Source organism: Symphalangus syndactylus, chromosome 13 (assembly GCF_028878055.3).
Source record: "Symphalangus syndactylus isolate Jambi chromosome 13, NHGRI_mSymSyn1-v2.1_pri, whole genome shotgun sequence".
Taxonomy (NCBI): Eukaryota; Metazoa; Chordata; class Mammalia; order Primates; family Hylobatidae; genus Symphalangus; species Symphalangus syndactylus.
The window spans coordinates 110,995,032-111,018,625 of NC_072435.2; the positions used below are offsets into that span (position 1 = coordinate 110,995,032).

The 23,594-nt window shown below is 41.4% G+C and overlaps 1 long non-coding RNA gene across 1 annotated transcript; it reads right to left on the reverse strand.

Annotated features, from left to right (window-relative positions):
• Positions 1-1,350: 1,350 nt before the first annotated feature.
• LOC129460763 (uncharacterized) lies at positions 1,351-23,594 on the reverse strand. Its single transcript, XR_008650305.2, has 4 exons — positions 23,524-23,594; positions 10,663-10,787; positions 5,581-5,639; positions 1,351-1,452 (listed from the first exon to the last, which is right to left on the reverse strand). It is a non-coding gene; the product is annotated as an uncharacterized lncRNA (long non-coding RNA).

Below are 23,594 nucleotides of genomic sequence, written 5' to 3' on the forward strand. Positions count from 1 at the left end.
TGAGCACCTACTACGTGCCAGGCACTGCTTGGGTTCCCTAATGTGATAACTCATTTAATCATTGCAATCACTATTGTAGACAAACACTATTATTAATATCATCCCCCCTTTACAGGTAAAGAAATCAAAATACAAATAAATTACTTGTCTTGGCCATGGTCACCCAGCTGGTTGGGGTACAGCTGAATTTAGAACCCAGAACTCTGACTTCTGAGTCTGAACTCTTAACCCCCAATGCACACCTTTGCCATGTAATTAAGGGTGAGGCCAGGGTTAGAGAGGGGAATTCAGGAAAAAGGGGCAGCTTTGTAACAGAGGCTTAGCCACCAAAACCTTGGAAAAGGCCAGGGGTGCTTAAAACTTGAGTGACTACCAGAATGTCCTGGGGGGCTTAGTATAACACAGGTTGCTAGGCCCTACCCCCATGGCTTCTGATGCAGCAGGTTCAGGATGGAGACCAAGGTTGTAAATTTCTGACAAGCTCCCAGGATATGCTGCTGCTGTTAGTCCAGGTACCCCAATTGGAGAACCACTGTTCTAAGCCCCCTGCGGTGCACAAGATTCAGACTAACTAGGAGCAAGGGTAAGGTAGCCCAGGAACTGAGACCTTCCAAACACGTGGATTATGCAAACAATAATACCAGCCATCTAGTCCATTACTAAAGGCTCCAATGACTTCGAAACATTCATGGAAGATGTGTATTATTCACATCTCCCTATTCACTAGTCATGGCATAGCCATTCTAATTTTTTAAAATGTTAAATCATGAGTAGTTTTAAAGAAATGTAGCAAAAACATTTGTTTATAAATGCAGCATAATTGCCCTTTGATTTTTCACCTCTGAGTGATGAAGCATTCAAAAATTGTCCTTCAACAGTATATTAGTCTGTTCTCATGCTGCTAATAAAGACATACCTGAGACTGGGTAATTTATAAAGGAAAGAGGTTTAATTGACTCACAGTTCTGCATGGCTGGGGAGGCCTCAGGAAACTTACAATCAATCATGGCAGAAGGGGAAGAAAACAGGTCCTTCTTCACATGGAAGCAGCAAGGAGAAGAATGAGCAAAATAGGGGTCGGGGGGAAGCCCCTTATAAAACCATCAGATCTCGTGAGAACTCACTCACTATCAGGAGAACAGCATGGAGGTAACTGCCCCCATATTTCAATTACCTCCCTCCAGGCCCCTCCAACGACACATGAGGATTATGGGAACTACAATTCAAGATGAGATTTGGGCAGGGACACAGCAAAACCATATCAAACAGACAATCAATGAAATGAAAAGGAATTTCATTCTTTATCTGAGTCTATCAAAGGATGTCATTGAGGATGCATTTCATGGCTCACCCCATGTCACTTCCAGTGAACACTTTACCATCCTCAGTTTTCTTCCACATAGTCAAGGACATTCCCCCTTCAAACTCCTCCCAAAAGGTCTCTCTTTAACCCTGGTAGAAACAAAGAAAAGAGAACATTTTCTATTTCTATAAAAGAAAGTCATTGGGATTTTGTTGGGGATAGCATTGAATCTACAGATTTACTTTGGGTAGTGTAGATCTTTTAACAATATTAAGTCTTCCAATCCATGACATAGATTTCTTTCCATTTATTTGTGTCATTTTAATTGCTTTCATCAATGTTTTGTACTTTTCACTGTACCAATGTGCCTTTACAGTTAAATTTGTTTCTAAGTATTTTATTTTTTTAATACAGTATGTCTCTCCTTTTATTTAGACCTTCTTTGATTTCTTTCATTGGCATATTGCATTTTTTAGTATATGTATATCATTTAGTCCTGTATATGCTTTATCAGATTTGTAGCTATACTATTGTAAATGGTATTGTACTTTTTAATCTTTGTGTCCATGTGTTTATTGGTAGTTTGTAGAAACATAATTGTTTTTGCATGTTTATCTTTTTTGATGCTATTGTAAATAAGGTCATTTTCTTAATTTTTTTGCCAATAGTTTATTTTTAGTGTATGGAAATGTAGCTTTTTCTTTTTTTTGAGAGAGAAAGGATCTCACTTTGTCACCCAGGCTAGAGTGCAGTGGACCAATCATGGCTTACTGTAGCCTCGACCTCCTAGGATCAATCAATCCTCCCACCTCAGCTTCCTGAGTAGCTGAGACTACAGGTGTGTGCCACCATGCCTGAATAATTTGTTTTTTTTTTTTTTTTTTTTTTCGTAGCGATAGAGTCTCACTGTGTTTCTCAGGCTGGTCTCAAACTCCTGAACTCAAGCTATATTCCTACCTCAGCCTCCAAAAATGTTGGGTGAGCCACCATGCCTGGTGCAACTGATTTTTAAATGATGATTTTGTATCCTGTGACTTCACTAAATTCATTTATTAGTTCTAACACTTTTTTGGTGGAGTCTTTAGATTATGCCATCTGCAAATAGAGACAATTTTACTTTTTTTCTGATCTGAATGTCTTTTTAAATATCTCATTTTTTCCCTAATTGCTCTGGCTTCTAGTACCATCCTTAATAGAAGTAGCTAGAGTGAGCATCATTGTCTTGTTCTTGATCTAAAAGGAAACACTTTCAGTTTTTCATCACTGAGTATGACGTTAGCTGTGGGCTTTTCATATACAGCCTTCACCATTTTGAGGTAAGTTTCTTCTACACTTAATCTGCTGAAAGTTTTTGTCAGAAAAGGGTGTTGAATTCTGTCAAATGCTTTTTGCTGCATCTACTAAGATGATTATATGCTTATTAACCTTCATTCTCTTAATATGGGATATTATATTCATTGATCTGTATATGTTGAACCATCCTTGCATCCCAGGGATAAATCTCACTTTTCATGGTGTATGATACTTTTAATGTGCTGTTGAATTTGATTTGCTAGTATTTTGTTATGAATTTTTGCATCTATGTTCATCAAGGATATTAGCCTGTAGTTTTTTTTCTTATAGTATCTTTGTCTGGCATTAGTAACAGGGTAATTCTGGCCTCATAAAATATGTTTGGAAGGGTTTCTTCCTCTTCAATTTTTTGGAACAGCTTGAAATATATTGGCATCAATTCTTCTTTAAATGTTTGCTAGAATTCACCAGTGAAGCCATCTGGTGCTAGGCTTTTCTCGGTTGAGAAGTTTCACTCCAGGCAATGATTTCTTGGATATGACACCAAAAGCATATGCAGCAAAAGCAAAAAGTAACTAGTGGGACTACACCAAATTGAAAGCTTCTGCAGTGCAAGGGAAATAATCAACAGAGTGAAAAGGCAACATATGGGATGGGAGAAAATATTTGCAAACTGTTTATCTGATAGGGGGTTAATACACAAAATATACAAGAACCTCTTACAACTCAATAGCATAAATACAAATAACCTAATTTTAAAATGGGAAAAGTATTTGAATGAACATTTCTCCAACGATTTACAAATGGCCAAGTACAAAAGGAATTCAAAATGTTCATGGAAGATGTGTATTACAAAAAAAACTAGACATGGATTTCAAAATTTTTTACATGGAAATAAACTTATACTAACTTACTACAACATGTCTCAACAGGATCTAGTTGGAGGCACTAGGAAGGATAAGACATCAGTTTGAGAATAGTCCTTATCAAAGCAACACGAATTCTGCTAAAATTAAAGCAAAGACAAACATCAAATGTGTGGTAAAGCTTGGGTAGAAGAATGGTAAAATCATCAATGTTTTATAAAAAATTTATGGGGATGATGCCCCAAAGACATCAGCTGTTTGCCAATGGATAACTCTCTATAAGAAAGGATGAGACAGTGTTGACGACAAAGCCCACAGTGGCGGACCATCCACAATGATTTGTAAGGAAAAAATTAATCTTGTGTGTGACCTAATTGAAAAGGATCGATGATTAACAGCAGAGAAAATAGCCAACACCACAGACATCTCAGTTGGCTCAGTTTATGCAATTTCAACTGAAAAATTAAAGTTGAGCAAACTTTCTACTCAATGGCACCAACACCATCAGCTGCATCCAGACCTGCTGTAGACAAGAGCAGAGCTTTCAATGAAAATTTTGGACAAGTAGAATTAAGATTCTGAAACATTTCTTTGAAGAATTGTAAGTGGAGATGAAACATGGCTTTATTATTATAATCCTGAAGACAAAGCACAATCAAAGCAATGGCTACCGAGAGGTGGAAGTGGTCCAATCAAAGCAAAAGCAGAGCAGTCAAGAGCAAGGTTATGGCAACAGTTTTCTGGGATGCTCAAGGCATTTTGCTTGTTAATTTTCTGGAGGGCCTAAGAATTATAATATTTGCTTATTATGAGAGTGTTAGTTAAAGCTTTAGCAGAGAAACACCTGGGAAACTGTCACCAGAAAGTCCTTCTCCACTTCAACAACACTCCTGCTCATTCCTCTCATCAAACAAGTGCACTTTTGCAAGACTTTGAATGGAAAATTATTAGGCATCCATCTTCCAGTCCATATTTGGTTTCTTCTGACTTCTTTTGGTTTCCTAATCTTGAAAAATATTTAAATGGACCCATTTTTCTTCAGTGAATAACATAAAAAATACTGTCTTAACATGGTTAAATCCCCAAGACCCTTGGTTCTTTAGTGATGGACTAAATGGCTGGTATTACTGCTTGCAAAAGTGTCTTGAAGTTGATGATTCTTATGTTGAGAAAAATAAAGTTTGCATTTTTTGTTTTTATCTTTTAATATAAAAGATGAAGTTTTTCTTCATGAATTTTTGAAGTCCTCTCATATATGAGAAGGTGCTCAATATCACTAATCATCAGGGAAACACAAATCAAAACCACAATGAAATATCACATCACACCTATTAGAATGGCTATTTTCAAAGGGAAAATAGATGTGTTGGCAAGGATGTAGAAAAAAAAGAACTCTTGTACGCTATTGGTGGGAATGTAAATTGGTATGGCCATTTTAGGAAACAAAATAGAAGTTCCTCCAATAACTAAAAATAGAGCTACCATATGATCCAGCAATTCCACTCCAGAGTTTATAGCTAAAGGAATTTAAATGAGGATTTTGAAGAGATAATCTCCACTTCCAAGTAGCACTCACAGGTAGCCAAGTCATGGAAGCAACCTCAACAAACTATCATCCAGGCTTAAAAAAACAAGGAAATCTTCCCATTTACATACAATATGAATCAAACTGGTGGACGTTATGCTAAGTGATACAAACCAGTCACGGAAGGAAAAATACTGCATTATCCCATTTCTATGAGAAATCTAAAATAGCCAAACTCATAAAAGCAGAGAATAGCATGGTGGTTGCCAAGGCTGGGGAAAGAGGGACATGAGGAGTTGTTTCCTCAATGGGTATAAAGTTTCTGTTATGCAATATGGATAAGTTCTCGAGATCTTCTATATAACATAGTGCCTGCAGTTAATACAATAATGTGTACTTAAAAATTTGTGAAAAGGGTGGATCTTATGTTAAGTGTTCTTAACACACACACACACACACAAACACACACACACACAAAGGGACACAAGAAAACTTTGAAAGGTGGTGGATCTGTTTATTACCTTGATTGGGATCCACATTATTTGGGTATTATTGCCACTAAAAATATTACTAGTAAGGAAGCCAGGTGGTACCTTTTTTTCCATTTTTCTCAGTTGATTTTGCCAGATGATTCTGTTCCAGTTACTTCTTCCTGCAAGAATAAGGATAGTATACACTGTTTGTTTTGTTATTGTTGCTGTAGTCTTTTCAGATGAGATGAAAAAGTCATGAACTCTATCAAATCCCAGATTAAAAACAGCAACAACTAAGAAGTCTCTGTAGAGGTTTAAGTGATGTGAATTCTAAAAATTAAAGAGGATTTTTAAGTGCAATTGCTAGAATCTCAATTCATTAAAATAAATGTAGTTTGAGATTTGGTATCGAGTTAAAAATTCAGAAGCTGCTGTCATGTGACTATTTAATATTCTTGGAAAATAACATTTTTGTGGAGGGAGAGAAGTGCTGATTTTCTCATTGACTTTGGCCGGGGGAGGAATCCAGAAAGTAGGATATGGGTTTCCCATTCTTGTTCCCCCAAAATGCCTGTATTACCTCCAAAACTCAGTGAGAAAATGACCCACTTATTTGGACCTCAGATCTCCCATCTACTCTTCAAGCAGTGTGACCTTTTTTAATATGGTATATATTGGAGTTTAAATATAAGGCTTCTCTTGAGAAAAGATTTCTGCTGCTAAAAGTAGGTTGATCATCTCAATGGTAAAAACACATTTCCCCCTTGTGGGACTCAATAAAACTATTTTCAAGTTTAATGGAAAAAATGGGCTATAAAATTGTTTTATTTTTCCTGAATAATTCTTCCTGATGAAAAAAAAACAGGGTTATTTGTCACTGATCTAAACCATGGTTTTGTATCTTTCAGGTTTATAGGAAAATAAGAAGCTCTCTCTCTCTACTCCCACCTCAATGTTACCACCCCCAAGCAAAACCACAGTCCATTTTCCCTGTTGAGGGCGCCATGTATGATGTTAGAAAAAGGATCTGGCTGTCTTCCCTTATGTCTGTTTCAAAGGTTATGGACATAGCTCTGGTTTCTCTATTTCCCTGAATGTATCATTATTTAAACACCATGCATGGATTCATGTAAACCAGTGGCTTTTAGCCCTCATTTTATATGCTAAGCCCCTGGGAACTTTAAAAAAATCTAGATTCCCAGACCTCATGCCAGATCTACTGAAAGGAAATATCCAGGGGTATGTTCTGGGCATCTTTAAGAAAGAGCAACTTAAGGATAGTTTTCTCATTCTTCCTCTTGAAATCAGAGTATAGTCAGTATCATGGAGGGAAGCTGGCTTCACCATCTGAGCACAAAAGGCTGTTCATCACCCACTTAGACACCAACAGGAGGGCATGTCAGGAGGTCCAGGAGCTCCTGAACATGCCCTTTCTCTTCATGCACAGGCCCTTTCAGGGTCAAAATACTCTACTGAGCACCAGCTTGGTTCCTTTCCTCCATACCAGACACTGCCTAAGACAGGTGACACTCCTGAGGAGAAAGGTTATGAACTCCTAAATTAGCATCTTCCAAATGTACTTATCCTGTGCAATGCCCAGTGGAAAATAGAGCTCTGTGGTTAAGTTCAGGATATGCTACTAGCACCGACCCTCTTTTAAGAGCCACTATGCTGGTGCACGTCTCTGGTTCCAGCTACTCTGGTGGCTGAGGCTGGAAGATTCTTGAGCCTAGGAGGTTCAGAATGCAGTGAGCCATGATCGTGCCACCGCACTGCAGCCTGGGTGACACAGTGAGACTCTGCCTTGGGAAAAAAAAAAAAAGAAACAACCAAGAGCCACTGTGCACTTGGACTCTAAAAAATTCTGCAATCAAGAAATCTGTTTACTGAGTATTCCCCACCTGTATTTGACTATGGTACGCTTTTCTACTAATATCCCTATCAATATCTGAGGAACACACTTTGCCAAATGTTGATCCTGACTATGAGCTGCTGGATACAAGGTCCAGTGTCCCCTGATGTCTTACTCCTTAAAGCAACTGGAGAAGGAGAGGAAGCAAGGCAGAGTCCAGGAACACGAGAAACATAGTTTGGCCGAGGGGATTTAGCAGCCTGATAGTAATCAGAGAACTTGAGTGTAATTGCTTGTGTTGTTTCTGAAAGCATCTCAGCCGGGCTGGTGGTCCAACGTCCAAATTAGCTAATGGGTACAGGAGGGCTTTACATGTTTAGAAATGAGGGCTTTTTGGATCAGCACTCAAAGATACTCCAATTTTTTTGAAAATTGCCATTTTCCTCTTATATCATGATTCTCAAACTTCAGCTTGCACTGGCTCCCCTGGAGGCTTACGAAAACACAGATTGTTGGGTTCCACTCCGGGAGTGGCTGAGGCCGCAGGTCTGGAGTGGGGTCAGAGAATCCGCATTTCTAACAAGTTCCCAGGTGATGCTGATCTGTTGGCCTGGCGACCACACTGAGGGTGGCTGCTTTAGGAGGAAAAGAAGTGCAACAGAAGAAGGGAAGGGGATACAAGTGATAGACAAAGAGGAAACCGAATAAAAAGAAGAAAATATAAAAGAGGAGTGGGAGAGAAGACGGGGAGATAGTGAGAATGACAGGAGAACAAGGGAAAGGGGAGAGAAAAAGCTGGGAAGAGAGAGGAAAGCTAGGAAAAGAGGACCACAATAGAATAATAATGAGTAAAAGAGAAGAAAGAGGCAGAAAAAGAAAGAAGGAGACTGAGCTGCTTACAGACTTGTGTAAGGGTTCCCAAGGCGTCAACATTGGCATCTGGGCAAAGGACCAGTGGGAGGTAAGCTTCCTGCATCTGTGAGGACACCTACTGTATACACAGCGACAACTTCCGCATCCATATTGTTTGTGGATTTGCCTAGGTTTCCAGTTCCCTGGCCTCAGCTTGGTTACACCAGCTGCTTTGGAAGCAAACCTGGCTCCAGTTAAAGGAAAAAGCCATGAGAAAGGAGGACAGAGTTCTCACATCCTTATTTCCCCATCCTGACCTCCTCCCCTCCTGGGTCTTGTCAGATCCTGGATTCCCTTCTCAACTTCCCCTCTAACCCAGAAGGACTGCCAACTGAAGCGGGAGCCAACTCTCCCTCCCCAGGGCTTCTGCTCCCAACTGCTGGCCTGCACACGTCCTCCAGCCGCCCCAAGACTCACCAAGCTCTACCTTTGGGGCTGTGCTGGTCTCCACCCCCAATGTCAGACAAACAAATGGGATCTTAGGGGTCCAAGGAGGCCCCACTGGGGGTTGCTGATAAAATTCACACGTTGTCCCTTGGGCAGCCTTCAGGGCTAGGATGTGTGCATCATCAGAACCTAAAGCCACCTCCACGAGAGGAAATCCTAGTGGGTGGAGAGGAGCCTGGGCTTGGCTATGCCACCTCATTCAAAAGAGGTGCACAATGGCCCCTGGAGATGGACTCTGTTGTAGCAAGAGGTGGATAAACAGGCCCAGGAATTGTGGGCTCAGCCTGGGAATCAGACTGAGATGGCAGTACCTCTCTACCCTGGAGGTGCGAGAAATCCTGGCTATAAATCAAGGAAATTAAATAGAGTGCAGGGCTTAGGGGCATTGCTCAAGCTCCTAATCCAGATCCCAGAGTTGCTTAAAGGGTCACCACGCCCAGCAGCCCAGAAGGAGGGAAGCTCTGTTTCACAGGCTTCCCTCTCCCCAGAGCACAGCGAGGAGGCTGGACGTGGTGGGAACTTCAAGTGTGAAAGTTGCTTCGCCATCCCAGGGCAGCGGAATGTGAAAGCTGGAAAGGGGCTCCGAGACCATCTCCTCCTAATGCTGCCCTTTTAAAGGCAGAGAAACAAAGACCAGATGAAGAAAAGAGGAATTTGTATAAAGGCACAGAGGCATTTGCTATCAACAAAATACACAGGCAAATAGAATCGCAGGTGGCAAGTGGAAACTGTGTCAGGGAGCATTTACAGGTGATTTGCTTTGAGAATCATAAGGTCCTGCAGAACAGTAAGTGGGGATAGAGCAAAGTTCCAGGAGGCAGGACCCATCCTGACAATAAGCAAGCAAACAGCAAACAGGTGCCTTTGCCTATCATACAGCTATGCAAGCACATGCATAACTTTTTAAAATTTTTCAACTTTTATTTTAGATTCAGGGGGTATATCTGCAGATTTGTGACATGGGCATAGTACATGATGCTGGGGTTTGGAATGCAAATGATCCCATCACTCAGGTAGTAAGCATAGTACCCAATAGGTGGTTTTTCGGCCCTTTTCCTTCCCTCCCCCATTTAGTGGTCTCCAGTGACTGTTGTTCTGATCTTTATGTCTGTGTGCATTCAATGTTTAGCTCCCATTTATAAGTGAGAACATGAGGCATTTGGTTTTCAGTTCTTGTGTTGGTTTACTTAGAGTAATGGTTTCCAGCTCCATCCATGTTGCTGCAAAGGGCATGACTTTGTTCTTTTGTATGGCATGCATAACTTTTTGTAAAATTTTGTCAAACATTTAGTATAAGTGGACAAGCAACTTGGGGAGAATGAAAATCTTACTTACCATGCAGATTAAAGAATGACTGTGGGTTTCTTTAGAGCATTTATGATGTGTCAGACATGGGGCCAAGCCCTTTACTTTAGTCTTCTCACTGAATCCTCACAAATGCCAGGAGGAACTATTTTTGTTGCTGCCATTTTTCCAATAGGGAGAGTGAGGCACAGAGCAATAATTGCTCAAGATTGAAATCTAGCCTCTCTGTGTTTTTTACTTAACTCTCCAATATGAGCATTTTTCAGTAGCAGAAATTGTTTTTCTATGGCATCACTTTTAAGGGCTGACCATGATTTCATGGTAGAGTGGACACAGTATCTTTGAGCACACAGGGTCTGTGCTCATCTCTGTGGCAGAGTTCTGCAAACTCTTTTTCTTAAAAGGGAAAAGAGTACATATTCTCCATTGTACTGACCCTGGGGTCCTCTTGCAAGTACTCAGCTCTGCTGCTGTGGCACATGCAAGTAGCCATAGATAGTACAGAACCCAGCAAAATTTCATTTGCAAAAACAGGAGGTGAGCTGAATTTGGCGAGTGGGCTGTATTTTGCTGCCTGCACCTTGCTATAAGGTCTCACACCTAGTAAATACTCAATGATTACAGTCATTGTTATTGATGTTATCTATCAAAATAGCTTTAAGAATATATGATAATAATATACATACATCTCTGAGCCAACTCCTCCGGTACAGACACAAAATCGTGGAGAACAGTGATTCTTCAACTTTACCGTGCATGAGAATCCTTGGAACTCGTTAGCGATGCGGAAGTGGCCTCATCTCCAAAGAACCTGATGCAGATAATCTGAGTTAGAGCCCAAGAATTGGCCAAAAAAAAAAAGAGGAAGAATCTTCTATTTAAAATTAGAGCCCAAGAATTGGCAAAAAAGAAGAAGAAGAAAGGAAGAAGAAGAAGAAGAAGAAGGAGAAGGAGAAGGAGAAGGAGAAGGAGAAGAAGGAGAGGAAGAGGAAGAGGAAGAAGAAGAAGAAGAAGAAGAAGAAGAAGAAGAAGAAGAAGAAGAAGAAGAAGAAGAAGAAGAAGAAGAAGAAGAAGAAGAAGAAGAATCTGTTATTTAAAATTAGAGCCCAAGAATTGGCAAAAAAAAAAAAAAGAAGAAGAAGAAAGAAGAAGAATCTGTTATTTAAAAGAGCATTCCTGGGTGGCCCTGATGATGGAGAACTGGGGTGAGCATGCTTATGAAAAACACTAAGCATTTGCTTAGATGAATCATGGACTGAAAAGCAATGAAAGACGTCATGGGAAAGGCTGGCAGGAAACTCATGAGTAGGGAGGAGCCAGGTCACGTCCCTGGCAGGACAGTCCTTCAGCCACTTTAGGGTGTCCCTGGAAGGGACAGTGACTAGATAGGCATGGTGGAATGTTGAGAACAACAGATGTCATCGGGAAAGCATCTACTATGTGCCAGGTGGTTCCCTTGGGTTAACTCACTGCTTTCAACAACTCTTATATCTGTCCCCTCCCCATCAGAATGCAGCAGGGAGGAGCAGAGCTTGCCTACCAATGGGCAGGATGCTGGTGTCAAGGTTTGTGTTCTTGCCACTTCTTCGCAGAACCCGCATGAAGATCTGGGAGTTTGGGAGATGGAAAAACTGGGACACAGAGGGTGAACTGGGCTCAGAGTGGAGAAGGGACCCATGGGTGTTCAAGGCCTCAAGACCCAAATAGGTCTGGAGGAAAAGAGCCTGGCTTTCCAGCCAGCTCTTGATCATGTTGACTGGCTGATTTCTCAAGAGTCCCAAGGGGAATTTGTCAGATTTCCAATTCCAAGCAAGGGAATAATGGTTCTTAGAATCAGGGTCACATGACCCACTCTACAGTGCACCTGTATCAGGATCCAGAGCCCAGTGCCTGAGTTCTTGCTGTGGTTTGGCAAAGAGATTCCTGCTACTTCCATTTTCACTGAATGGCCACCCCTGAGCATGCAGATGAGGCTTGATAAATTATAGCTGAATTCCCCTTGGGCCCAAATCTTTTTTTTCCTCATTTACAGTATTTTAGCACTGACAGTAATAAAAGCAAAAGTGTCACAGGTAGACACTTTCTCCATTGAAAATGATTTAATCTTCCCAGCATTCCTGTGGTAATCATGTGAGAATTCATGCATATTTCACGGAAATTTCACTTCTATCAAATGTTATACCCATTTTAGAGATGTGGAAATCAAGGTTCAGGAAGACTATATGATATTTTCCTCAAATTGTAAAGCTGTAAGTAAAGGAGGCAGGATGTTAATGATACATTTAACCATCGTGACATGAGCCTTTTTAGTTTCAAAACACTCACTCATGTATGATTTCATTTGTACCTTACTTACAGCAACCTGTGGCTTGTTAATGGTAAAGTCCTGGTTCTTAAAAGTGACTTCTAGACCAGCAGCATCCACAGCGCTTGAACTTGTTCAAAATGCAAATTTATCGGGCTCACTGCTAGACCCAATGACTCAGAAATTTGCAGAAAGATTCAGAAATCTGCATTTTAACAAGCCCTCCAGGCTATTATGATACAAACTCACATTTGAGAATGAGAGTGTAAGGAATTCTTTTTAGAAATGAGGCAACAAAGGGACAGAGAAGTCAAGCTGCCTGTCCAAGGTTGCAGAGGCAGTGGTTGTGGATCCGGGCCTTAACCCCATTGTTTATGGTTTCTAATGAGAGACACCTGGGAGAAGCATTAAACTGCAGTTTCCCCTGTCCTCTCTAGACCGACTGACTCGAGATCTCCAGCGCTAGAGCTCCAAGTTTGTCTTTTAGCAAACTTCCAGGTGAGTCTACAGTTTTAGAATTCTTCCATAGTTCCTGTTGGACTATACTCGTGTAGTTATTTTCTCTTCCCACTGTCCAGTTTCCTTCTTTTCTTTCTCCCACATCCCTTCATTTTTTCCCCTTCTCCTATACTTTGGGCCTCTCTCCAAAACTAGCTAGTTGTTCACAACCAGTTTGTTGCAGAGAAACTAGAAGAAACCCAGGGTACCATGTCTTATACCTCTCCGTTTTTAAGCTGGTTAATAAAAAGTAATTAAAAGTCATCCACAAATATGTTTGTTGTTAGCGTTTCAAACAGTATAGAATTTTAGAGATTTTTACAGAGTAAAAGCTGTTTTTCTTCTGATCCTTCCCAAAACCAGGCCACCCCCAATTACTGTTAATAGTTTAGTGTGTAACGTTCCAGACATCTAAATTTTTTATTCAAATAAATATATGCACATATACACTCAGAGGATAATTCAAAACAGAAATGGAACTACATTATTCCTATTATACTGTGATGTGGCTCACTTAATAGGATATTTTGTACATTCCCGTGTGTGATTTTGTTTGTTTGTTTTTTATTTATTTATCTTTTTTAAATTTTACTTTAAGTTCTGGGATACATGTGCAGAACATGCAAGTTTGTTACATAGGTATACACATGCCATGGTGGTTTGCTGCACCTATCAACCCATCATCTAGGTTTTTAAGTCCTGCATGCATTAGGTATTTGTCCTAATGCTCTCCCTCCCCTAGCCCCCCATCCCCCGACAGGCCCCCGTGTGTGATGTTCCCTTCCCTGTGTCCAGGTGTTCTCATTGTTTAACTCCCACTTATGAGTGAGAACATGCAGTGTTTGCTTTTCTGTTCCTGTATTAGTTTGCTGAGAATGATGGCTTCCCTGCAAAGGACACGAACCCATTCTTTGTTATGGCTGCATAATATTCCATCGTGTATATGTGCCACATTTTCTTTATCCAGTCTAACATTAATAGGCATTTGGGTTGATTCCAAGTCTTTGCTATTGTGAACAGTGGCTCAATAAATATACGTGTGCAAGTGTCTTTATAGTAGAATGATTTATAATCCTTTGGGTATATAATACAAATAAATATAGCATATTCTTGCTAATGGTTATAGAGTATACCACTTTTGAAAGTATATGAATTAGTTGAATTAGTCACGAATAGATGGTCATTTTTGTAGCTTCCTATTTTTCACTATTGTTAACAGCATGACCCTAAATATGTGCTTGTACATATGCTTTTGTTTGTTTGTTTGTTTTAAGACAGGGTCTCACTCACTCTATCGTCCAGGTTGGAGTGCAGTGGTACAACCTTGGCTCACTGTAACTTCTGCCTCCTGGGTTCAAGTGATTCTCCTGCCTCAGCCTCCAGAATAGCTGAGATGACAGGTGTATGCCACCATGCCTGGATAATTTTTCTATTTTTAGTAAAGATGGGGTTTCACCATGTCGGCCAGGCTGGTCTCAAACCCCTGACCCCATGTGATACCCCCACTTCGGCCTCCTGAAGTGCTGGTATTACAGGCATGTGCCACCACACCCGGCCCATATGCTTTTTTGAATATGTGTAGTCTGAAAGGTGAATTGCTTTGGAGAGAAAATACTGGGATTCAACCTTCTGTCCACTTGGCAATTTTCTTCCATTCTTTTCCAGAGTTTTCTATGCCTAAGAGGGTAATTGACACAGAACGACAGCTACTGTTTTCATTGCTGCTTTTCCTTTTTACCTGCTTCTGGGGAGTAAGGGAGAGTTGAAAACTGAAATGGATGTACTCTCTTGCCAAAATGGGAAGATTGTCATGAAGGCCAGCTCAAGCTTCAAGACAAAAACTATTAATAGTGCTCTTTACATCATTCTTAGAGAGAAAGAAGATGCTCTTACTGATTGAAAAACTTGGCAGTTTTTAGCAACAAGGAAAGTGGTGAATTTTCCCAGGTTAAGTGTGAAACATGACAGAGCTTGGGTGAGCTGCTCTGACTCCCTATTCATTGTTGCTATTTTCTTTTTTTAAATTATACTTTAAGTTCTGGGATACATGTGCACAACACGCAGGTTTGTTACATAGGTATACACGTGCCTTGGTGTTTTGCTGAACTCACATCTGAACCGGTCATCTACTCATTGTTGCTATTTTCTATGAAGCCCCAACCCCCTGTGACTTCAGTATAAACACCATACAGCCACCCACACCCCACCGGCTCCCTATGACTCAGTCACATACTCATCCCCGAGTCATTAGAGAATGGAAATCATGAGCAAGATCTGGCTAACACCCAGGGAGTGACAAAGCATGTCCAGAAAATCAGGGATTCCCCTTCTGCCAAGGAGGCGCGAGTGGAGACAGCCAGTTCTCCACAGTCAGGAGGGGGCTGTTTCAAAGCTCCAGGCCTCTGAGGTTGGCAGAACTGCATGTTGTTTTGGGAAACTGTGCACTGCAGCAGTTGTAAGAGAACAGAACTGTCTTCGAGGCAAGAGAAATAACAGAGCTGAAATAGACCATGCAATAATGGCAAACTGTAATCTCAGGTCTCATTGGCGCCATGCTCTTAATTATAAATAGTATTTGAAACCCATTTTTCTCCCTGTTTAATGATAACAACTAAGTTTGTTAAGTAGTTACTCTGTTTTAGGCACTGTCCTAGGGACTTAGAATACTATAAGTATTTTGGACAACAATTTGATCCTCAGGACAACCCTTTTGATAGGATTATTGTGATTGTCACTGAAAATTGAAGAAACTGAGTCTCAGGGGCTAGACAAGGACCTTGTTATACAGTTAAGACAGTGTGAATCCCAGGCTTTGTGAAAGATTACCATAAGCACAAAATAAAAGTTTCCAATGCATGTTACAAATCATTACTGAAAAGGAGCAAACACATTTAACCTCAAAGTTAGCTCACAGTTTCTGAAGGTCAAGAATCTGGAAGCAGCTCAACTACATGGTTCTGCTTCAGAGTCTCTCATGACATTGCAGTCAAGTAGTCAGATGGGCTATCATCTCATCTGAAGGCTTGACTGAGGGAAATCCATTTTGATGCTTATTCACGCAGCTATTGGAAGGAAGTCTCAGATTCTCACTATGTGGGTCTCTCTTCAGGGCTGCTCCCAAAATAGCTCCCCACGCCTGCCCCCGCTCCCCGCCCCCGCCGCCCCGTGATCAGTTGAAAGACAGAGAGGAGAGAAGAGAGCCAGGAGGAGGAAGGAAGAAAAAAGGAGAGCAGGAAAGGGGGGGATGGGGGAGAGATAATATACCTGCAATTTCTTTTGTTATCTAATCTCAAGAGTTGAAACACCATCACTTCTGCTGTATGCCATTGGTCAGACCAACCCTGGTACAATGTAGGAGGAAACTACACAGGGATAGGACTATTAGAAGCTGGTTACCATAAGAATACATCTCTCAGCTAGAAAATCTTTGTGGTCTTCATGTGAAACAACACGCCGAGGACCTAGTATCCTTTATTTTTTCTCTCTATCCATCACTCAGACCAATGTCAAATGTATACAATTGGAGGAAACATTTCTTGCCAAAGAATGAGGAGCTTCTATGTTGATTCTGCACGAGAATATCACCCAGTAAACTTTGTTCCTGTCAACTCAGTCTCCTCAACTAATAGGCAGGTGGCATTGCCTTCCCTTTTACCACCTTGAATCAAGGATGCTGGTTATTCTAACTCCAATTTCATCTCAAAAGTTAATTATCTACCTTCCTCTGCCCTCTCTGTGATGCATGCAGACTATAAAACTCATGTTCCCTTACCCCTGGCTTTCAGTTGGGTTTGACCAACGATAAACACCAGCAGAAGACTGAGGGTGGCAAGAGAGAGAGCTTGGGTATCAATGCCTCTACTCCCTCTCTGCTTCTGTATTATATATCTGAAAGGGTTTGTGGCTCCCCATGTCTACACCACTCAGTGGGTGACCTCACCTCCATGGCTCCAGCTTTCATTGGACCCCAAGAGTCCTTTTCCTCCCACTGCCCCTTGTGTTCCAGGGTTGGTGACAACTTCCTGCTGTTAGAAGTCCCTGATGGTGCTTCATCATCCATTTCTGGTTCTCCTAACTCAGCTCACAATTCTGTAAATAGTCCTTATGGAAATGTCTCTGAGTTAAACAGCTGAATGCATTTTTTTTTTTTCTGCTGGGATCCTGGCTCCATAGACAATGAAATGGGCTCTGACTCCCACACCTTTGTTTCTTCACACTTCAAGACAATCCTTTAAACATGTGTAAGTGTACAGAAGGGCATAAGGCTCACTTTCATAAACATGGGATTTGAGAAATCCCTCGAGACATATTATGGGGTGTGAGGATTCACATGGCCTAGGATTCACATGGCCCTGACCACCACATCAACCTCGCAGAACCTTTTAGAATCATCAAAAGTTTTATGCATTTTAAACGTGGAATGCATGAACATGGGCTTTAAGAGGATTTCCAGTGGATGATTACCTAGGGCACTGAAATGTGAGGAGCTTGTTGGCAGGAAGTCTCTTCCTCATCCCCCAAATCCCACCTCCCTACCAAAACCAATCACAGTTTGCAATTTGAGTTATGTAACACTGTGTATGGCCTCCTCTTTATTATAATTTCCTCATAGGAATCTTTATTGTTTTTTCTTTCTGAGGAAAGAAGGTAGAGGAAACCTAAGTTTAAGAACATCCCTTCCCTAGACGAATAAAATGTAGTAGTCTTCTATCACTGATCATGTCTAATAGAAAAGAAAAATAGCAAAGCTGGCAGTGATTTTGCAAACCACTCCCTCTTACATTCATTCATCCATTCACTTATTCATTCCGAGATCTGTACCTTGTGTTATGGAGGTTCTGAGGGTACACAAATAAATCTGATGGGGTATCTTCCCTCAAGGAGCCCACAGTTAAGAGAAATTAAGCAGACAAGAGCAAAACAGTCAAAGTAAAGAAGAGCTTTTTGTCATTGTATTTGTTTGTTCGTTTTTTTAAATCTAGACTTTCTCTCTTTTCCTCTACCACAGAAGGTCAAACTGAGGGCGCATTCTTCCACTTGCTGTGTTCCATAAGAGTAGATTAAATAATTAGGATGATTTTGTCCATATTTAAGAAGCCATTTCTCAGGCAGGCTTTATGGAGGAGGGGTGGAGAATGAGGGCACAAAAACCCAGAAGAAAACCATTCTAATTAAACCATACCTCCAAGCTAAAGGAAATCTCTATTTTTTTAATTTTTTTTTATTAAATAAGCAAACGAAATCCTCTCACTTCCCCTCTTTGATGAATCCTTGCTTCACGGCGGTTCCTGAAGTTACAACAGTACATGGGACCATTAGTCCAATCACCAACTATCAACTCAAGCTGGAGGAAGACAAATGAAGCTTTCTCCCTTTTTCCCTACACAACTTTAACACCACAATTACAGATGTACACATCAAGGTAGGAAGATTGTTGTTGTTGTTGCTTGTTGTTTGTATTTTGGTAGAGCTTCTTGTATCTTTTGTTCTTGGAATTTAAAAGATCTAAGGGAGTTGACCTGGAAACATATTTATACTTTATTGGAGAATGGGAAAAGTTGTTTACTGAAAGGTATATACAGTTTCATCTCACTTTTATGGACATGTAAGTGCATGCCTGTGTGTGTCTGGGTGTATATATAATACTTAAGAATGTACAGAAAATGTGGATGAATATAAATTAAAAGGTAGTTTTCATTTTAAGTAACAAAATTGCAGATCATTGTTATTTTTCTCTTTGTGTTTACATGGTTTTTTTCAAATTTTTAACCTTTTAATATTGCTACCACTTATGGAATACTTGCTATGTGTTTTCATAAGTGCTGTTTACATCCATTACCTCATATAATCCTTTCAGATACCCCACAGAGAGGGATCCTATTACTGTTCCCATTATGCAGATCAAAAAAGTGAAGTCCAGAAAGATTAAGACTCTTGTGTAAGGTCACAAAACTCATAAGTTGTAAGTTTAAGATTGGATCTGCCGGGTTCTGTGGCTCATGCCTGTAATCCCAGCACTTTGGGAAGCCAAGGCAGGCAGATCATGAGGTCAGGAGATCGAGACCATCCTGGTCAACATGGTGAAACCCCCAACCCTCCTAAAAATACAAAAATTAGCCGAGTGTGGTGGTGGGCGCCTATAGTCCCAGCTACTTGCAAGGCTGCGGAAGGAGAATCACTTGAACCTGGAAGGCGGAGGTTGCAGTGAGCTGAGATTGAGTCACTGCACTCCAGCCTAGTGACAGAGTGAGACTCCATCTCAAAAAAAAAACAAAAAAAGGACTGTGTTTTTTATGTGAAGATATTTTTTAAAACATTATCTAGAAAAAGAACTATGGAATTAATTCCTAAGAAACCAATTTAGAGAGTTAAAGGGAAGGGCAAAACTCACACTCATTTGAAAACTCTCTACCACATTTTCTAGAAGCCAAGTTGTTTGGCCAAAGCTCCAGATATTGGTGTGGTTAAAATGAAGTGAGAAAAAAGCAGACCAGCAAAGAGCATGATGCCATTTTTCTAAGAGAGAGAGAAAGAGAGAGAGTGTTATGTTTTCATCTAAGATGATTTTCATTATAAGATTCAATATTGATTTGATGTCCTCTTTTATTTAGGGGGGTATGAGATGAGTGGTGTGAAATATTAAATATATGTACCTATCCTTTATTTTAAGATGTGTCCTGATCTCAGACATCAGGAGAGCATGTGTGTACCTTAGAATCAAGGAATACTCATGACAGATAATCTTTGCAGAAATAAGGACCAAAGGCCAGGCATGGTGGCTCAGGCCTGTAATCTCAGCACTTTAGGAGGCCGAGGTAGGTGGATTACTTGAGGTCATTCGAGACCAGCCTGGCCAACATGGCAAAACCACGTCTTTACCAACAATATATAAATTTGCTGGACGTGTTGGCGGGCACCTGAAATCCCAGCTACTTGGGAGGCTGGAGAATTGCTTGAACTCAGGAGGTGGAGGTTGCAGTGAGCCAAGATTGCACCATTTCACTCTAACCTGGGTGACAGAGTGAGACTCTGTCAAGAAGAAGAAAGAAAGAAAGAAAGAAAGAAAGAAAGAAAGAAAGAAAGAAAGAAAGAAAGAAAGAAAGAAAGAAAGGGAGAGAGAGAGAAAGAAAGAAAGAAAAGGAAGGAAGGAAAGAAGGAGGGAGGGAGGGAGGGAGGAAAGGAAGGAAGGAAGGAAGGAAGGAAGGAAGGGAGGGAGGGAGGGAGGGAGGGGGAGAGAGAGAGAAAGAAGGAGGGAGGGAGGGAAGGAAAGAAGGAAGGAAGGAAGGAAGGAAGGAAGGAAGGAAGGAAGGAAGGAAGGAGGGAAGGAAGGAAGGAGCAAAATATTCCAAGGAACAAAATATTCCTTATTATCTCTGCATTTCCCGTGTTTTCTACATTGAATCCTTATCGCTTGTGTCATAATTAAAAGTTTATTTTAAAGACAAAGTAATTGCACTCAAAAACATCTTTCTGCATTATACCCCATCTCTCATTATACCCCTTCTCTCTGTATGAACCCACAGGGGCAGAGATCTGTAGACCTCTCTGTTCCTTGAAGGGTTAAGCTATGTTTCTGGAGACCACTAGTATTTGACCTACAGATGACCCATTTTACAGATGAGAAAAAGAAGAATCAAGTCAAACACAAGTTAGAATTCTCAGCCCCTATATTTTAGCAAGGGTCTTTTTATTGTCTAACAACCTACTTTATAACCCCAAGACAGTGGTGGATAGTGGATAGAAAGAGAGATATGAAAGGGAAAATCTCATGGAACACCCCAAACAAAAGCAAGGTAGAGAAAAACCTCTTGGAAGGTGATACTAGCTATCATGTCGCTGGAGTAAATACCCAGGGCCAGTCATTTGGAGACCTTTACTCTCTTAATGTAACTCAGTTCTATTCACTTTGCACGTTTGAGTGTCTTCCTAATTTCCTCACCTGTATATCTTCCTTGTCCCTTACAGCACTTCCTTCCTTGCAGCTTCAAGTTACCATGGTTCCTCCGGCCTTAGCTTTGCCCCACACAATCTCTCTGTACAACCTTTTAGCTCCCAAACTTCCCTGTCACCTCCACTCAGTGTCTTCCCAGCTAACTTACAGAAAGAGACAGAATTACATTGGCCTGTTCACCTTCATCTGTGCCAAGTAACACCACCGGTGACAGCTCAGCTGAGAGGCAACCAATAAAAGACTTCCCCTGAGTCCATGGTGATCCTTATTTCCTTGTATATCGACAGCACTTATGCATTTATGGGATCATTCATTTATTCATTCAACAACTATGTATTGAGCACCAACTCTCTGGTAGCTCTAAGCACTGGGAATATAACAGTAGACAAAACAAGCAACAGTGACACAGTGTGTGTAGCGGGGTCAGGCATTAAATATGATATGTATGTAAATTACATAGTGTATTTGATAGGAATAAATAAGGCAGAGTGAAGTGGAGGGGGAGGTATTAGGGCGGTTATGATTTTAAACAAGATGGCCAGAATAGGCCTCCCCAAGGTGACATTTGAACAACAATTGGGGGTAAGGGAGTATTCCATGATGCTATCTTGAGAAGGAGTTTCAGGCAGAAGGGGCGGTGAGTGCAAAGGTCCTGAGGTGGCAATCATGCCTGGTATGTTTTAGGAGCATTATGGGAAGTCTGTGCCTCTGGAGGAGAGTGAGGAAAAGAACCGTGCAGGAGACGAAATCAGATGCCCCCCAGCAGGTGGAGGGTAGGTGGCCACGTAGAGCCTGTGGGTCATTGTAAGCAATTTGGGTTTTCCCCTCCTTAGTCTAATGAAAAAGAATATTTCACCAAAGCACTTTAAGAGCCCCTCTTTGCACATGTATGGAGGCGTGAAAAACAGAAAAAGGCTACAACAACTTTTCTTTGGGGGAAGAAAAGCTAAAATCATTATGCAGATCAAGTGCATAGAAATTCCCAGTTGTGGTGCCTGCATGTGTACACACACATATACACATGTATGCGTGCCTGCTCTCTCTCTCACACACACGCACACACACACTGTCCTCCCCGAGAAGTAGGGGTGATATAAATAGAGACACGGCGACGGCGACGGTGGCAGCCTGGAGCCTTGGGCTGAGGTCGGATGAAGCCGCGGCACTAATGCTAATGAATTCTGATGATTTGGAGCGGTCATTAAACTAATAAGCCCATCTCCAAATTAGCACAGCGGTTGCAGCCAGTGAACATTTAATCAAGCCACCTTCATTATTTTAGACACGGCACACTTGGCGAAAGTGGCTGTAGGAGACGAGACTGGGGACCCTCATCTGATAATTTTATCACTTGCCTGCCAGAGCGTGAAGGAATCAGCGTGATGAAGTTGCCCTGTTGGTTTCTTTCCCTGCCAGAAGGGAATGCCAGGGAAAAGCAAGCCTTCATCTCCTCTATAATTACATGATCCCCATCTTTTTATAAAATGTCTTATGATACATTCATGATTTCCGATTTTGAATTTATTCTTAAAGTTTTACTAGTTGGTGTCTGTCTTCTAAAGAGCTTCTGTGCTTCAATTCCTCCCATTCTCTCTCCATCTCCCTCTCCTACCAAAAGTTGATCCAGCCCCTGGCCCAGCAACCCCACCCTTGCAAACCTCAGCTCAGACAAGGCCATGCATGAGGAAGGAGGGTGGTGGGTGCCCACGGAGATTTTCAATTCCTCTCTTGAAATTTCTAGCCACACTCTCTTTTACATATGCCCCAGCATTCCCTGAAATGCCACCTTTTCTGGGCCAGTTTGTAATCTCTGTGGCCTGATCAAAGATGAGGGTGACCAACTCACCTTTGGTTTCCTGGGACTCTTCTCGTTTTAGCACTGAAAGTCCCATGTCCTAGGAATTCCTTAGTCCCTGGCAAACTGGGACTGCTGGTCCCCATGTCAGAGATTCAGCATCATTTCCTTCTCATAGTGGGCTTCAGTTTTTTTGAATGTAGTTTGGGTTTATGTGGTTGTTATTAATAAAGGATGAAATGCTGTTTCCCATAAGCAGCTCTCCCTCTCTCTCTTTCTCTCTCTCTCTTCCCCTATATTTCTTCTGATTCTGTCTCAATTTCTTCCTCTCATTAGGAAGATTAGATGAGTTAACGCTCCATGCATGGGAAAGTTCTGTAAAGATAATTGCATCCAACCCCTTGATTTTAAAAACAACTCAAAATCGACATCACAGAGTGCATGGGGCGGGGTTTTCCCAGCCAGGGGGAGCTGCATGTGGAAACTGAGGCTTAGAGAGTTAAATACTGCACTCAGGATGCCGCAGGTTCGTCCTCGGTGGTCCCTTGCTTCATCCCCAGGCCTGCCTGACTCCAAACACTGGCCTGGTAGGCACTGTCTTCTATGGCCTTAGGGAGCCACTTAACTTCAGTTTCTCCATAATACAAAAAGATAAATAATCCCTGCATGTTCTTCCTCACAGGAAGATTTAGGGTGGAATGAACAAACATACTATAGATGGTTCTCTCCAGGAAAAGCAAGTGGTGAACAGTCTAATCATCATTGTGTTTACCCAGGTCCTTTCCCTGGGGTATTCACTTTTCTCTGTCTTGGATAGAAATAGAAAGCGTTTGTGTGTGTGTGTGTGTGTGTGTGTGTGTGTGTGTGTGTGTGTGTGTGTATATTACCTGCTGCTGAACAATTTCTCCAGAGTTCTCAGAGAAAGTGGCCCTCTGTAGGCATAAGAGGGATAGAACATTGATCCTACAAAAGCATGCAAAGCTAACAGCTGTTCTTACCTTTACAAACACTTCTTTCAGGCCTGGGGAGGCCTCCTGGTTGGAGGATCAGGGAATTAGGCCATGAAGCT